Source organism: Rutilus rutilus (genome assembly GCF_951802725.1).
Source record: "Rutilus rutilus genome assembly, chromosome: 11".
In the NCBI taxonomy this organism is placed as follows: domain Eukaryota; kingdom Metazoa; phylum Chordata; class Actinopteri; order Cypriniformes; family Leuciscidae; genus Rutilus; species Rutilus rutilus.
Genome location: NC_140216.1, coordinates 28,527,076 through 28,544,140, shown reverse-complemented (window position 1 = coordinate 28,544,140; position 17,065 = coordinate 28,527,076). Strand labels below are relative to the sequence as shown.

The 17,065-nt window shown below is 37.2% G+C and overlaps 1 protein-coding gene across 4 annotated transcripts in view; it reads left to right on the top strand.

Moving 5' to 3' along the window:
- Window positions 1-1,892: 1,892 nt before the first annotated feature.
- Window positions 1,893-17,065, top strand: part of znf516 (zinc finger protein 516) — a 41,316-nt gene continuing 26,143 nt past the window's right edge. For 2 of the 4 annotated variants that reach the window (XM_084422719.1, XM_084422721.1), the window contains exon 1: window positions 4,072-4,304. The gene's annotated coding sequence lies outside the window, so the exon portion shown is untranslated. Of the gene's footprint in view, window positions 2,194-4,071; window positions 4,305-17,065 lie in introns of those variants that run through there. The other 2 variants (XM_084422722.1, XM_084422720.1) reach the window with 2 other exon arrangements.

Sequence of the window (17,065 nt, the reverse complement as noted above, 5' to 3'; positions counted from 1 at the left end):
TGAGGGCAAAGTGTGTCTGCAATGCAAATACACTCGGGATAAAACTGAATAGGTTGCAGCCTAAAGGATGCATTTAATGTAGAACTTTGAAACAACAACCCAGCTAACAGGGAATGTTCTCAGAACTTTGGCTAACGTTCTGGCAAAGGCTCTCTCAAACATTGTTTGACATTGTTTGAAAAAGCTGGACGTTTTGAAAGTTCACAGAACATTCCGAAATAATGCTTTCTTAATGTTAACATTAGCAAAACGCTTCTTAGAACATATTTTGTTGGTCTGGAAACAAACATTTAAATCGACACACATTCTCAGGCTCAAATGTAACCCCCCTTTCCGTGCTCCTGTTATAAAATTGACTGTTTCATTTGTATTTCACATGTGATAATTTATACTCATCTTTCCCCCCTTGTGTCCAGACTCCTGTGTGTGAGGTTTTGTGTGTGCCTGAGAGGAATTGTGGGGTGAAAGAGTTCAGAATTGCCCTTCCCCCACAACCAAAAAATCCATCGACTCTCGCTCATGGACTTCCATCTCAAAAACAAGCCCTTAAAAGGGTGGCAGTCCCGATTACCACGAACCAGGCCTAATTGTACCCCACTAATTGTCAAGCATACACACAAGAGGATTAGACCGAATAAAATGATGTATTAAAATACAAAATATGATAGGAAATGTGTGAGAAAAAACAATAGTTAGCAGAACACGCATTGTTAGGCGGGCAGCTGTGGCGTTCGATAATTGCGCGAATGCGTTGATTAATGATCAAAGCTGTGGGCCTGAGGTAGTGTGGCTGGTGGTTAATGACAGGGGTGAGTCTGGGATTAAATATGAGATGGGTAAGTGGAGATGAGGGAGTCAGGTTGCATGTCTTTTCAGCCCTACTGTTCATACTGGAGCATTGTGAGCGGGCGAGGGGGAGGCACTGGGGCCCAGCGGCAGCCACAAGCGACAGCTGTCACAGCCTCTGGTGAGAGCCACTAATGACCACTCTTCACATAGGTGTCCTGCAACAGCTCCAGCCAAACAACTACTGCATGATCCACTTCTGGCAGGCCTGAAAGTTATGTAACAAAGAGCTGAAATGATAAAAGTTTGACTGCTGACTTTAAATCGCAATGGTTGTTTTTTTTTAAAGGGCAAGTGTGGTGAATAAAAAAAGCATTTAAAGGAGCAGCTCTAGGAAAAATAAATCAGTTTATTCAAGTAAAGGACTAGTAACACATATATAAAGATTACAACGAGATGATAAAAATAATACACACCAATATGCAACTTCTAAATAAAATAGAGAAAAGCCTGCATGTGTGTACATCATGTGCACTCTTTTAAATTTGAAGAAATTCTGCCACTCAATGACAAATAAGGATGTCTGTGATGATAAACCTATGTAATAATTTTTCTGCCAAAAAAAAAAAAACTCCAAAAATGTCAAGTACACCATGAACACACACAAACACACACATGCACACACATATATCTATCTATATATTGGGGGGTGGGGTTAATACTTCAAAACAAAAGAGGATTACTCCAAAAATAATATTAATACATAACAATAATAATAGGCTCATTTGTTTTTAGACTTTTTTAGTTACACCACATAGATAGTTTGACTCAAAATGACTTTTTAATTATTCACACATCAACTATTTTTATTTATTGCTTGTTTGTTTGTATATTGAAATGTATCGTGAAAAGCAAATAGATCAGAGAAACAAAAATGTAACAGCCTTATGTGTGTTATCTTTTCCCAAATAATTTCATTATAATCATAAACTGTCAGTCATCGGACACTATCACTTTGTTTGCCAGACAGAGATTGCCGTTACAGAGTAATATTACCATTACAAGTCTTCTCAACGCCAGACTTCTGGATCACCTAACTTTATGCTGAACAAACAATAGTCAATGAAAGAGGGAGGTACGGAACCATTGCCGCTCCAGGTGTCGCACGAAACACACGGGGCACTTCGCTGTCGATCCGTCTCGATCTGGATCAACGTCGGTCGATGTCATCGCATTGTTTCCTCGATCTACAAACCAAGACGATGTGATCGCTTTGATTCGCAATTTCAACGCCGTAGTCATTTGGAAACTGCGGATGCCACTCAGTTTGTCATCATCATCTCGGAGTGTCACCTTGCGTTTGTGCCGTTGCCCCACAACTTCATTACGTCATTTATATGTACCGAGGTAAGTTTCGAATCGAATTCTGAGAAAGAATCGATCATAAACAGTAGGATCATGTAATGTGTTAATAATAGTTCGCTACTTTGAAGGGAGATTGGACGAAGAGATTTCGCTTGGACTTGCTGTCGTGATGTGAATAGGCATTGTTTCAGCGCTGGTGGTGTAACTGAGATTAAGATTAGAGATCATTCTATTGGCAACTCACTTTAATGATAGTCACACATTGAATTATTCCCTTCTTTATTGTAAATAGCCTGTCGTGTCGCACTCACAAAGGCTATAACCTCTGCCATAACCATAACCCATTCTGTTTGTCCATGCGCTATTTTTAGGAAGTTCTTCTGAAGAGCTTCAACCATTTGTATGGAAATAAATAGGAAGGAATTCAATAATTCTGTTTCATACGTATCATTCCATAATTCCACCAACGAGTCTTTTAGTACTTTTGAGGAAGACATTTTTGAAGTAAGAAATTGTAATTGTAGATTTGCTGCACTCAGCAGTCTGTTGCTGGTGAGATCGAATAGATCATTTCTGATTTCTACATAGCATGTCGTCTATAACAAATCAGAAATAAATTAAATCATTTTTTGGTAAAGAGTGTTTTTAATGAGTTTCCACAGACTTTTTAGAGGTGGCATACATATAGGCTACAATCCAGTAGCCTAATTAACCTTAAAGGTTACATAAACAAATAAAATATTTGTTTATTTTATTTCTTACTTAAAATATTATAATAACGAGAAAGCCAGCTTTGTGGTTTTAGTAGGCTACAATGACTCAGATTAAAGTGCTTTTGATTCACTAAAAATAACCGACTCATAAGAGCCATTTTGTACTGATCGCTCTGTATGTTTTTGATTCACTAAACAGACTCGTAAGAGTCATTCATTCGGGAATCGTTCTACCCCGGTTTCGCTGCATGTTTTTGTTTCGCTATAACGACTCGGCTCGTAATAGAGTCATTCGAGCTAGTTGCGTTGTATTTTTTTGATTCATTATAAAGAACCGGTTCGTAAGAGAATCATTCTGAAATCGGATTATGCTGGCTGCTGTAGCCTATGTAACGTTGTAGGCCTACATTCAGTAGCGATGTTTGTTTAAACAACTGTTAACCCTATCAGTGCAGCAGTGTTCCAAGATTGCACATTCAAGAACGTAACGTTGTGAAAACCATTCAGATAGGTATTTGCTAAATGGAACCTGTTCCTAAGAACCCACCGGTTCCCAATATCTGTCTTCATTCAGAAATGTTAAAAGCTTTTGAGTTGGCAAGTTTCGTGTGTATTTTAACTTTAGGCGACTTGACGCCACATTTATTTACTTGAGTTCACAACCTTTATCTATAACGCAGATATAACGACCAGCTTGCTTTTATTTACTCTTTACTCATGTTAGTTTAACAACGGTCACTATGCACTATATCGTGTATAAATGCATTAATTCTGCACAAATCGTTAATATTTTAACTATGATCAAGCCAAGCTCAGGAAAACAGCCGTGCATTTACACAATAAACTTGTTGATGCAGAGCAACACATGATAGTCTACATAACTGAAAACCAATTATTTTAGATGGAAAAAGCATATACCATGCAATGCCAGGCATTAAATTAGGTTACAGCTATCTTCCATCTTCCTATTGATTTTTTTCGACATGTTTAGGCATACGTTCAACATGATCTATTATTAGAATTTTTTTATATATTTTTTATAATAGCTACACAATAGCGATCAATTGCTTCTTATGGTCTCAAATCTAAACCCAATGTTACTTTCAGAGCTATTACAGTCTAGGGCGGGGCTTTGGTGCTTTACTTTTTTGTTTTGTTCAGTTTTTTTTCCCCTCCCCTCTCCCTGAAAGCTTGTCGGATGCTTGTCAGTTCGCATTTAGCTTACCATTATCAAGGCTCAAAGCCTTTGGAGGACGACGGACTGCGATTTACAGGGAATTTTTGGATAACGGTCCTGTTGAATTGGGGTCTTCACTATACGGGGATAAGGAATAGGCTATATGAATGAAGCGTTTGAAAAGCAGCAGAGGATGTTCGTGCTTCCTAAAGAATGTGCATGCCTGATTTTTCATGAGGACACTTAATAAATAAAAACATATGGTAAGACATTTTACAGTTATAAAACTTAATCAAACTAATTAGGCCTATATGCATATTGATTATACAGTATGTGATTATCCAGCAAACTTTGATTAATAAACACCTATGGCCAGTTTCAACAAACCTCTAAACTTGAGAAAACCTTTAGTTCTAATCTTAAGTGTTTAAAAAAAAAAAAAAAAAAAAAAACATGTTTTTATTGTAACTAGGGGTTTAAGTTTGCATGTTCATTCACATATAAGGAAGGTTTCTTATTTATCATGCTTATTAGTCTCGACACAAACTGTTAAACTGGTTTTTGGTGTTGTTTGATAATGATAATGAGCAGAATGAAGCGGAGGAGGATGATATGTGTGTGCATTATCATTATCATGGCTGTCATGGTGCCAAGGAACATCTGCTTGTGTGAAGCTGAAAGTTCATGTAACAGTCAAATAACTTGAGGGAGGTTTTTGTGGTAAATGACCCAACGGGCATGTGCAGGGCTCTCTTGTTGTATTATGAGGTGAATTTGCTGGCATAAGGGCTGTTGGGGGGCTGCTGCGGGGATGGCGTCAGCATACTAGTTAATACCCCTTTGCTTTGTGATGAGGGGTCTGTTTCTGGCCAACATGACTTTGAACGGGATACTTCTGCCTGTTCTGGCTTTTCTGGTTTACATATATTGCAAGTGTGACAGTATGGCTTCGTATGGTTAGAAGTGCAATATTTGTGGGATAATGTTTTGTCAGGTGACCTAAAATGGTGTTTCATTTGGTAACATCTTAATTCATTCATTTAATCCCCAAATTTTACTGTGCACATGTGTAATTTAACAAACGGCATGTTTTTTTCTGAAAAAAAGATAGTGAAGATATGTGAAAATAATTAACTCCTCAAAGTAACAACTGCGTATTTTATTGTGTTAGCTCATTTATTTGAGGTGGGTTAAAAAGGTGCAGATGACACTAAATGGTTATTCTTGTGTTCTGTGCTGACAGACAAAAGCCTTACCTTGCAGTTGCAATGGAGATATTTGCATAAGCCTTAGCTAAAGTCACTTCCCTTTTATTTACAGCTGGTTACTGTGCTCAGCCTCAATGAAGCAAGTTGTTTACACAGCTTCTGTTCACGCACTACACACCTTTTGACAGTGCAAATCAAACAGCCTGTTCATTCGGGAATGAGTGAGTGGGTGTTGTACTGCTTGTTCGAGTTGTAAAGAGACCTAAGCAACCTATGAAATCCCAACTGTGACTGGTCTGAGATGTAAGGAAAAGTGATAAGATGTTCAGTGCTTTTTCTTTTCTTTTCTTTTTTGTGGATTTGTTTTTCTTCTGAAAAGGGCCAGGGGGCTTGGGTTCAACCATTTAAATGTCGAAAGATGTGGTATTTTTGTATTTCAAGATCCTTTTCTCTGAATGAGAATGAAAAGAGCAGCCTTTTTATGTTAAAAACAGTGATGGCCGAATTGTCCTTTTGATTTGAAATGGATTCCAAACGGTTTATATAGCGACTATAAAAGAAATATTTGAATATTGGAGATTTAATTGTACAAGTCTACCTAGAATGCGCAATGTGGACATTTTATGCATCTTCCGTGTAAATTCAGAGGATTAAATAACATTCCTAATTTGACATTTCCCTTTGTCACCAGTCTATTTTCTGTTTGAGGTTTATGGCTTGAACTTGTGGCGACCTTGCAAAATTGACCCTCGACATTCTACTGTGACTTAACAAGCATTTCCAGTCCTCTCGCGAACCCCTAATAGTGCAAGATCCGCTAGCTAGAGGAAGGGACCATTAACATTATCAGTGGCTTTGAGTACAGGCAGTAGGGAGGCTAAAACAAAAGGCACAAGGGTGGCATTGTGAAGGATCAGCAGTAGATTACTGGAATTCTTTTTCCATGGCCTGAATAAGCTTCTACTTCCCCCATCTGGACACATGAGAAGAAAAGCTTACATTTGCAACTTTAATATTTTAATGCCTTTGTTATACTACTGAAGCAATATGAGGCTGCTTAGCCATTAGTGTCATTTGGATTCAGAAGACATATTGTAATAACGAGTGTCACAAATGTAAGATCCTTTTGGTGAAGTGTGTGCAGTAATGTTTTATGATGCGTTCTGTTGATTATTAAAACATTCAGGGAAGTAGATTTAACGAGTTGGCATTATTGCTACAGTATGCTTAATGTGTATTATAGTATGTCACAAAGCTGTTAAATGTTTCATTGCTGCATCATTACCTCTTGTTGCTCATTAAATTAAACATACACTCACATGCACACACCCACGTACAGAAACAGATAGATGAGAGAGAGGGTTGGAGGATTGGGTCATGTATATGTCATCAACTGAAGTGCAGTTTTACCTGTTGTGGATTAATTTGAATAACTGTCTGTTTGATAAACAGCTGAATGTTGTACATCCAGTCTAATAGAATCATAATCAGGAAAATGGTGTTCATAAACACACACACACAGTTCAGTTTGAGAGGCAAAGTCATTTGCCATTTATCCTCAGGAGCAATAATTCTGAAATGAAATAACCATAAATTTTCTGAATCCTCTCCATTGTGGTCTTAATCCACCTTTGGTTTGAATTACGGCGAGCGAGTTAAATGAAAATGCTCAATTGTTACCTTAATGGGATCATTTAAACAATCATCATTTACTCATCATCAAGTAATTTAAAACCCGTATGACTTTTTTTTCCCTGTAGAACACAGTTGATGTTAGGCAGAATGTCTTAGCTGCTCTTTTCCATACAATGGACGTGAATAGGGACTGAGGCTGTCAAGCTCCCAAGAGGATGAAAAAATACTAGAAAAGTATGATTTGTGCACTCTATATTAAAGGGTTAGTTCACCCAAACATGAAAATTATCCCCTAATTTACTCACCCTCAAGCCATCCTAGGAGTATATGACTTTCTTCTTTTAGCCAAACACAATCAAGGTCATATTGAAATTAGATTTTGCCCAAATAAGTGCATCCATCTATCATAAAAGTAATCCATATGGCTCCAGGGGGTTAATAAAGGCCTTTTGAAGTGAAATGATGCGTTTTTGTAAGGAAAATAATCCATATTTATAATTTTATAAACTATAATCACTGGCTTCCGGTAACAGCTGTGCGTGAGTCGAGTTGCGGGCGGAAGAGTGACCTCTGACCCGGCGTATGACGTATGATGTTGGAGTAGCGTATAGACGCCTCTCGCGGTTCAAAAAAATAGGGCTGGGCAACAAACTCATGCTCCTCTTCTCTTATATCGATATCTTCCCACATTTCTCTTTAAAAATCCTCTTTTTTAGGACTTCTAATTCATGACCGGTGGTTTGTTTTGCTCTAACCTCTGTGCTTCCGCGTTCGTCAATATGTCATGCGTCGGACCATGTCACTCTTCCGCCAGAAATAAACTTGCGTACGGCCGTTACCGGAGGACAGTGATTATTGTTTATAAAGTTATAAATATAGATATTTTCTTACAAAAATGCATTGCTTCATATGGATTACTTATGGATTACTTTTATGATGGATGGATGCACTTTTTTGGGGTTCAAATTCTAAGGTGCTATTATAAACCTTGGAAGAGCCAGGATATTTTTTAACTCCGATTGTGTTTGTCTGAAAGACAAAGCTTGAGGGTGACTAAATATGGGATACTTTTCATTTCTGGGTGAATTAACCCTTTAAGTCATCTAAAAGCATATTGTTGCTTTGCATGAGGAAAAGACTGAAATTTAAATTGATTTTCACTAAAAACTAGGCATAAGACGGTAGGGCTGGGCGATAAAACGGTATCGGTATTTATCGACGGTTCACCTTTATCGATAACAGTAGAAAAAATGTTTGATATAACGCTTGATATTTTCACTTAAATGCTTAAAAATGTAAATAGACATTAAGTTTGGTTGCACGAACAACCCTCAAGCTTGTGCCATCTCTGGATCATAAACAGTCATATGCCTTGATAAAGGAGCATACTACTAGTGACAAGCAAACAGCCAATAACAAGTTACGTTGCTGTGGGGTTCGGTTGCGCCATCGCCATGTGACATCAGAACACACAAACACACGCAAAAATGAGTGCCATGCTTGCCGCCAATGAAGAGATTGTGAAAAAAAAAAAAGGAGATGTCAGCTCGCCAGTGTGGCAAGTTTTTTTGGTTTCTTTACGTCCGACCAACATCAGAACAACGGTTGTTTGTATTTCATCACCTTTCTGTTATTTCATCACCTTAACGGCTTCCACCCATTGGAATATGCATCATATTGTCCTTAAGGGCCTACATCTACCTCACCTCAACAAACAAACCCACAAGCAGTCCACGATGGAGAGGTACTCGGCAACAATGCCTTATGAGAAATCCTACAAATGATACAATAATATAACCAACTTGTCATCCTTGCTCACAATTTGTAATGATGCCATGTATGTGAATATTACTATTTGAGAGTTATTTTTGTATATTTAGTGTTTTAAATGTGAATAGTATTACTTGATATTTTTGTTAAAAAAAATGTGTTTTGTGTATAGTTATTATCTGTTAATATAGGTTATTGCATATTGATGTTTGGTCACTCTAAAAGCTGAAATTGATTTTATCTACTTTATTGAGTTTGCATCTACCTCAAAGTTTACCTTGATTGTTCTGTTTACACTTTTACATTAATCTTTATATAAGATATAAGAATATATTTGTTTAATTTTTATTTAGTTTTTGACTGTTAAAAACAAAATGATTTATTTTCCTTTAATTAAAAATACAATGGTTAAATTCAAACTTTTTCAACTGGTCTTTGTTTAAAGGGGTCATATAATTGTACATGCACTTTTACAAGTTGATTGTACTGAAATGTGTGTTGGCAGTGCCTGTACACAACCATCATAAAATGATAAAAATCCATCCAGTGGCTTTTTTTATTTTAGCTTCTTATATGTTTTCCTCCGTCTCAAATCAAGCCGTTCGATTTTGTGACGTCACAAAATCGACGCCCCTCCCACGATTGTTGATTGACAGCAGCGTTTCAACACAGACCCGCCCTTGCTCGTGAGCGAGCTGTCAATCATAGTCCGCGCGGACCGGCGCGGTCATTGTTGATACGCTGGAGCAGAATGGCGTCTAAGCGATTGTGGTGTTCTGTTCTTGGGTGTAATAAGGAACACAGCAGTCATATTGATGTTCCTAAATCCGAACCGCTGAAGACGCAGTGGCTGAGTTTGTTTTCGAAGGGAATATTCCCCACGATCAACGTCAATGCTTTCATGTTTGCGCGAATCATTTCACACACCAGACTGCTTTACAAACGAGGCTCAGTAATGTTATAAAGTTGGTTTTAAAGGCATGTTTTCTATATACGACGTTCTCAATATAATTCATAATCCCACGTTTATAATGAACAACACGTTATGGTTATTGTGTTACAAACAGAGCTGTTTTTGACCAGGTAAAATGAGTGTTTTCTTACAATACTAATGAGAATTTTTAATTAAAGTATATTACAGACTTTTAATTTAGACCCTAAAGAATCATATTAGCTTGTACAAAAATGGCATTATATGACCCCTTTAAAAAAGTAACATTCATCAATAAGTATCGATACTGAATGATATGAAACATTATATAGTGATTTTTTAGCTGTATGGCCCATCCCTATAAGATGCTCACCATTCACTTTCATTGAATGGAAAAGAGCAGCTTATTCTGTAATAAATTACTCTTTTAGTCATACAGGTTTGGAACGACATGACAGTGAATACATTTTCATTTTTGCATGAACTGTCCCTTTAAGGAGATAATGTTCTTAGAACATTTTGCTAGCATTCCTATTAAAGGAATAGTAGATAATTCTGTCATCATTTACTCACCCTCAAGTTGTTTCAAACCTGTATGAATTTCTATCTTCTGCTAAACACAAAAGAAGATATTTTGAAGAATGTCGGTAACCAAACAGTTGATGGACCATAGTAGGAAAAAAAAAATTATATGGAAGTCAATGGGGTCCATCAACTGTTTGGTTACCGACATTCTTCAAAATATCTTCTTTTGTGTTTAGCAGAAGATAGAAATTCATACAGGTTTGGAACCACTTGAGGGTGAGTAAATGAAGACAGAATTTTCATTTTGAAGTGAACTATCCCTTTAAGTTATGATAACATTATTTCTGAATGTTCTCAGAATTTTCAAAATGTCACGTTTTTTTAAAATGTCTTTTTTTTTTTCTTGGTTCTTGGTGAACTTTAGAGAAATCATTAAGGGAATGTTTTATCATTTTGGAACTATTATGGAAACTTTTGAATGTTCTCAGAACCATCTACCAAAAAAGAAGTAGTAACGTTTAAAAAACAGACTAAAGGTCCCGATATACTCACGGCGAAGTGGTTTTTCGATCTTCGCTTAGGGGTGAAAAGAAGTGAGAAATACGTGACCAGCAGTATATTGTTAGCGAATAGCAAATTTTCAGGTTACATTTGTAGTAGTCTCATGTAGCCAGACCTTCAGACTGATGGCAGAAGCTTTCATTGGCCAAGGACCGCCCAAGAGGACATCTGACCAAAATGTAAAGCAACCAATCACAGTTTGTTTTGTTGTGCGCCATGTTTAGGGGAGTGAAAATGTAAAGTCGATGTCCCTACGAAACTGTACGTTCATCTAATAAATTATTTATTCAAGAACGTTGTGCAAGTTAACTGCAAAAGTGGCGCCGCAAACTTTATATACTTCCAGCATATAAATCCAGCATTTAGTTGATCCTGATAAGCGTTCATTGTCCATGAGGGGGTTTGATGACACGAGAGCTTTGTTTCCAGACGGACCGTTAAAGAACGCAACACACATGTACCTGTAGAATTCAACCAAATATATGACAACTTCGAAACTCCTGAAGTGTTTCTCATTTAGTGTGCCTTATGCATCAGATGTCAGCCAACAGTCTGTGGGCGTCCGAGGCTGTGCCTGCTAACGTTCTAACATTTACACAGGTTGTCACAGGACCCATTATGTTCCAAGCAAGTCGTCAAGTTGTTCTAAAGCGGCTATGCGGGATAATTATCATAGCATTGGTGAACTTGACTACATCTTAACTGACAACACAGCTGAGATGACTAATGAGTTTGCAAATAAGAGAACTTAATGAGTTGCCAAATACTTGTTAATGCGCACCCTGCAGACAGATGAACAGACACACACTCTCATTGAGTGGTGTGTTATGTCTTCGCTGCTCCCCCGGGCCATCTGATGGGGAGCTGGCACTACAGCCGAGCAGCTCCAACACGCGTGGTCAACATGTGGGCGGTAATCCCGCTATTAGGGTAATCTGCTCAACCCACCAATCAATAGAGAGCACGCCCATCCTCCATCAGAGCCCTGTAACAGGCAAAATTAGGGCTGAAGAAAAATGATTTAATCACTGGGATTAAGTGCAGCTGAGGGGGAGGAGGAGAGACTCCGCATGAAGAATTTAATTTGCTGAGTTAAGACGTCCAGGTTAAGAGTGAACAGATGTCTTCCGAAATTGGTGGATATTTATTTGATTATATACCTATTTGTGCTTTTTGTTTGTTTTTGATTAGGCACTGAATGGTCAGTGTTTTATAGTAAGTACAGCGTTAGATGCACACAGATGCTACACAAAATATACATGAATGTCATTGCATTACATAAGCAAATATCAAACCAAGTTTTCAAGCAAAACAATTCACAAAATAATTATTTAGACATGTTCTAGTTGTCTTGGCGGATCATGTCCATTTTTTATGTGATAATCTACAACCTGTGTGAAATGAATTTCTATAAATGGAAAAATCCAAAGACTAGAAAAGGTCATTCTAAAAAGTGTCGAGCATCAATCTTTTTTCCACTCGGTTCAATATTTTGACATATAATGCAATACATTTTTAGGTATTTTGCATGTATAGACTATATGGAATGTCATATTTGTTTTATTAAATGAATGAATATACATTTTGTTTAAGAATTATTAATAATCAAATATTTGATTTACTTATTACAAAATGTCATTCCACTTCATATTAAAGTAATACTGTTTTGTAATTGTGTTTTGATCCATGGCAGTGATTACGGCCTCAATCAGTATAGTAAGATACTTGTTTTTCCGGAGTGTTAAGGCAGGAATACATGTCTTAATATGCCCATGTTTTGTTGTATACATACACAAAGGGATACTATCTGTCTTGACTAAACCTGAAGTGATGGCAGATCCCTTATCTTTTAATTCAGTAATGCTGACTAATCAGCATCACCCAGTATAGTGGAAAAACCGGCTGGTGGTGTCATGACTGTACGTTACTTGCAGTAAATACAAATGTGTTTTGATCATAAAAACTGTTTTGGAATGATTGTATCCAGGATTTGTGTGTGTATCAGCTGTGTTGGGCGTGCATAATGCCCAGTGTCTAGTGGAGGGCTTGGCACATGCATGAGCTGGCATCAGCGGGCAGAGAGAGAGACAGAGAGAGCTAAGCAAGGCACAGCTTTGGCACAAGAGAGCACAACAAGTGATGGCAGTGTGTATCTTCCTGTCCAACGTTCCAACAGGAACAGGTTGGTACTGTATACTGCACACATCCCTGTTTTTGACCATGACCTCACTGCCTTCTTGTGCAGCATGTATACTTAGTAGAGTTCTTCTGAACCACTGCCATGGTCTTTTGCCTTTTTAAGGGGATAGTTTACACAAAAATCTATTTATTCACACATCTCATGTTGTTCCAAACTTGTATGATTTTTATTTTTTTTCACCATATAATGAATGTGAATGGGCACTGCAGCTGTAAAGCTCCAACAAACACATATGAGATGCTTATAAACTCTGTATATTCCAAGCCTTCATAAGCCAAGTTATTGTGTGTATGTCGTCTGTATAGTTTTATGGTGCTTTTTTCATTGTTTGAAGACTTTGACAGCTTCGGTTCTTATTCACTTTGATTATATGGAAAATACCAGCCTGTATATTCTTCATGTTTTAAAAATTCAATTCTGAGCATAAGAAACATTGAAAAATCATACCGACTCCAAACTTTCATTTTTGGGTAAACTGTCCCCTTTATCTCATTGCAGCATAAACAACCATATCATATCAAACTAAGACCAGACCTTTCCAGACCATAGCAATGCTGAAAGATGGCAAAGACCGATCATATGATACCATGAAAGGCCAAATTAGACTCCAAACCAAACCTGGTTAAACCAGATCATGTTATACATTTAGAACATAATACTCTCCAAACCACAGCACATCAAGACATAACAATGCCAAACTAGACCAAACCTGACTATACTATGCTAAGAACCCTTTTTGATGCTTGGTGATTCAGTAGTGCATATTAATCACACGCTGTCTAACAAATGTTCCATTTGAGATTATAGAAGTCATTGTTGCTATTGGCTGGAAACCACACAAACAGTTGAGGCGACTCCACCCTTAGACAGAACCGAAACAACTCTTTTTCTCTTGAGCTTGTGATGCAAAGTGCAAACCACCCAATCTGACTGATAGTCACCAGGAATTTTAGTTAGTTTCACATAGGTAGTTTCTGCTATGCAATCGCTTTGTAAACTGTCTAGTGACAGATTCTGCGATGTAGACTTGCCTTGTTAGTTTTGTTTCCTCTCACGTGTCACTGTTAGTGACAGCTGTAACCGCCATAACAACCTCAATGTTTAGATTAGTGATACCTTTTTTTTAATTCTTTTTTTTATATAATTAACTCTTAAAGCGATAGTTCACCCAAGAATGAAAACCGTCACTCTTGTGTTGATCTAAACTTGTTGGATTTTTGAACACCATCAGACCCCATTGACTTTAATTGCCTGCACAAAAACATTCTTCAGATTATGTTATTTTGTTTTCTTATTTCGTTATCAAAATTATGGATGCATGGATCCGCGGAAATGACAAAAAATTCTGTATTATGCAGGACAGACATTTGGCGATGCCACTTTGTAAAGAAAGCCTGCGCACATATATATTCAAACGCGCATACCTTAGACTAAACACGTAATATGCATGTGCACACCGTCACCGTTTTCACAGATTCACGTTTTTTAAGTTTACAAAGTTTGCGTTCTGGAGCCACCAAACACCATTGTCATGCAAATGAACGGCCATTAAAAGTTTTCTGTTTTCAGTTGAAAACAGTGTAGTGTAAGCGGTTAAAGTTAATATCTAATGATCTTTGCAACAGAAGTGAATCAATCAAAACTTACTTTAGCTGGAAAATAACTTTTTTCTAGAGCTGCTGTACAGCCAAAACAATCTCTGTTCCATTAATTTCCTATTATCACTGTAAAGCTGCTTTGAAACAATCTGTATTGTTAAAAGCGCTATATAAATGAACGTGATTTGACTTTTCAGCAGAAGAAACAAAGCCATGGTTACAATCTTTGTTTCGAAGCTGAATAGATCTTTACATGATTTGTGGAAAGTTGTTGTAAAACTTTAGAAAAGACAAACATTCGGCTGGTCCGGGATAACTTAAAAATTACATTTGACAAAACCACAAGCAAATGACCTGGCAGATCATACTATACTATAAATTAAATACTATACTATAGTGCGATATATACTGCACTATCATACACTATATCAAACGAAATATGTAACACTACAGATGTTGCTATTTAAAGCAAAGCTGTTACTCAGTCTTATCAGAGGTTTGTTTGAGTGACGGAGTTATACGAGTATCACATTCTTTGTTCACTGATCTGATTTCAAGGGCTGTTAAAGCAGCAGTGCGTTTGCTCTCCTCTTTATGCGGTGCACTCCTCTGTATTTTAGAAACTTGCTAATAGTGTCTCGTCTCTCTGGAGATGTCCCTGTTGTGCCTTTTTCCTGTGGACTGATTGCATGTGGATTTCAACTAATTGGATCCTGTGGATGTCAAGGCCTTGCTGCTGTAAATTATTCAGAGTCTAGTTTGTCTGTAAAACAACATGTCGAAAAGCACCGCACGTTATATCTTCATTTGTGTACTTTGTATTTAATGAATTTAATTCATGGTTTGATCGATCGGTGCTTTAAAAATGGATGTGTGTATATATTATTTTGAAAGGATTATGATTGTGTAAATGGGAAGGGAGAGTATGTCTTGGTCATGTGGGTGGCCAATGATTTTTATGCAATTTTATTCAACCCAGGCTCAGTCGAAAAACATGCATTTCTGCAAAATGATATTATGTTGCTTCTTGCACATTCAACACTTTTAAACTGAATTATCCGGTGTGTGGCACATGTCCGAAACATGAATATGAATCTGAAAATGTTGAATTACTTTGGATGTTGTACATATCATTGCAATTTGAAAATGAAATGCCTGGTGAGTGGAAGTAAAAGGTTAATTGCATGTAAAAATAACTTGCCACCAACACTAAATCCTACCCTAACCGATAATGTTAACTAAAGGAAATGTAAAAAGTTATTTTAGCTTAGTCTTTGAGTTTTTTCATTAGGTCTTGTGTTTCTATTTTACCCAAAACGCTCCGCATTGCTGTACCAGGTGAGGTACTGAGCAAGTTTACTACATCAGAAGCCGTACATGGAGCTATGGTAAAAGTGTTTTGTATTGTGTAGGACGAAAATAGGTCTTCATTAATCTTTAATCTGCCTTAGTAAAAAGCCTAAAATTTGTGTGAACAGAAATAAAAGTTATCAGTGTTTTACTGTCACTAGTTTTCACCTGGAAAATGCAATGAATTGTATGTATAGGTAAAAAAAAAAATCCAATGAGCCTAGGTTGGGAATATTTATAAATTTCAGTTTCCCCAACAGCTGTTCCTCTGAGAAAGAGCTCAGAGATTATTAATAGCTCGAACTCGAGGGAATTCGCTTATTGAGAAAAATAAAGCTAGCATTCAGTGCCAAACCTCTCATATCCAAAACAGTGCGACCCTTCTGTTCAAATTTCTCAAGTTTTTGAAGTCTGTTTCTTGTGCATATTTCTTGTGCAAGTGCATACTTATACTACCAGTAAGAAGGTCTTCAGTAAACTAGTTTTTTTTTTTTTTTTTTTTTTTACTCTCTAGCTTTTTCAGTGTTATATCTGAAATCAATATGTTGTGCTACAAAAAAGCGTGATCAAAACACCTAGTTGTCCAGGTAGCCCTTTTGTTTGTTAGGGAGACACAAAAGCTGTTTATGAGCTTTTGTGCAGTTTTATACAATAACAATTTACAGCATTTATTTTGTACAGCACATTCTAATAGATTTTTGACATTAAAGTTTATACTTTTAGTTAATGCATTAACTAACAAAGAACAGTAGTAGCCTAAATTTCCTGAAACCTTAACCATTAGCTGATGTTTGCATACACAACCTTAATGTAAAACTGGACTTTTTACATCCTCATTTTGTCAATTGTAAGGAATGGACAGAAGTATCATACATGTATTTTCCTGACAAGCCTTAAGTCTTAAGTCTTAACAGTCGTCACATGATACAGTGTAAATGTATAATTCATCTTGACAGTCTGTGCTGCTGGTCCCCTGAGGGCAAAACTCTTTTACATCTGTTTTTTTGTATCGTGACAAGTGATAGTAACACTGTTGTCTCACACTTCACCAAGCGTGTTTAAAGAGGTTCGGAAAGATCAGCTGAATGAAGTCTGTGGTCTGGAGAAGGACGCTGGCATCTTTAGTTCACTTCCTTGGGGTGACTGGGATTAAAGAGTGTAATCCACCTCATTTTTGCACCAGACGTCCAGCTGGACTGACCTCAAATCCCAGAGAGCCCGACATGACATATCTCTCAGCGAGGGG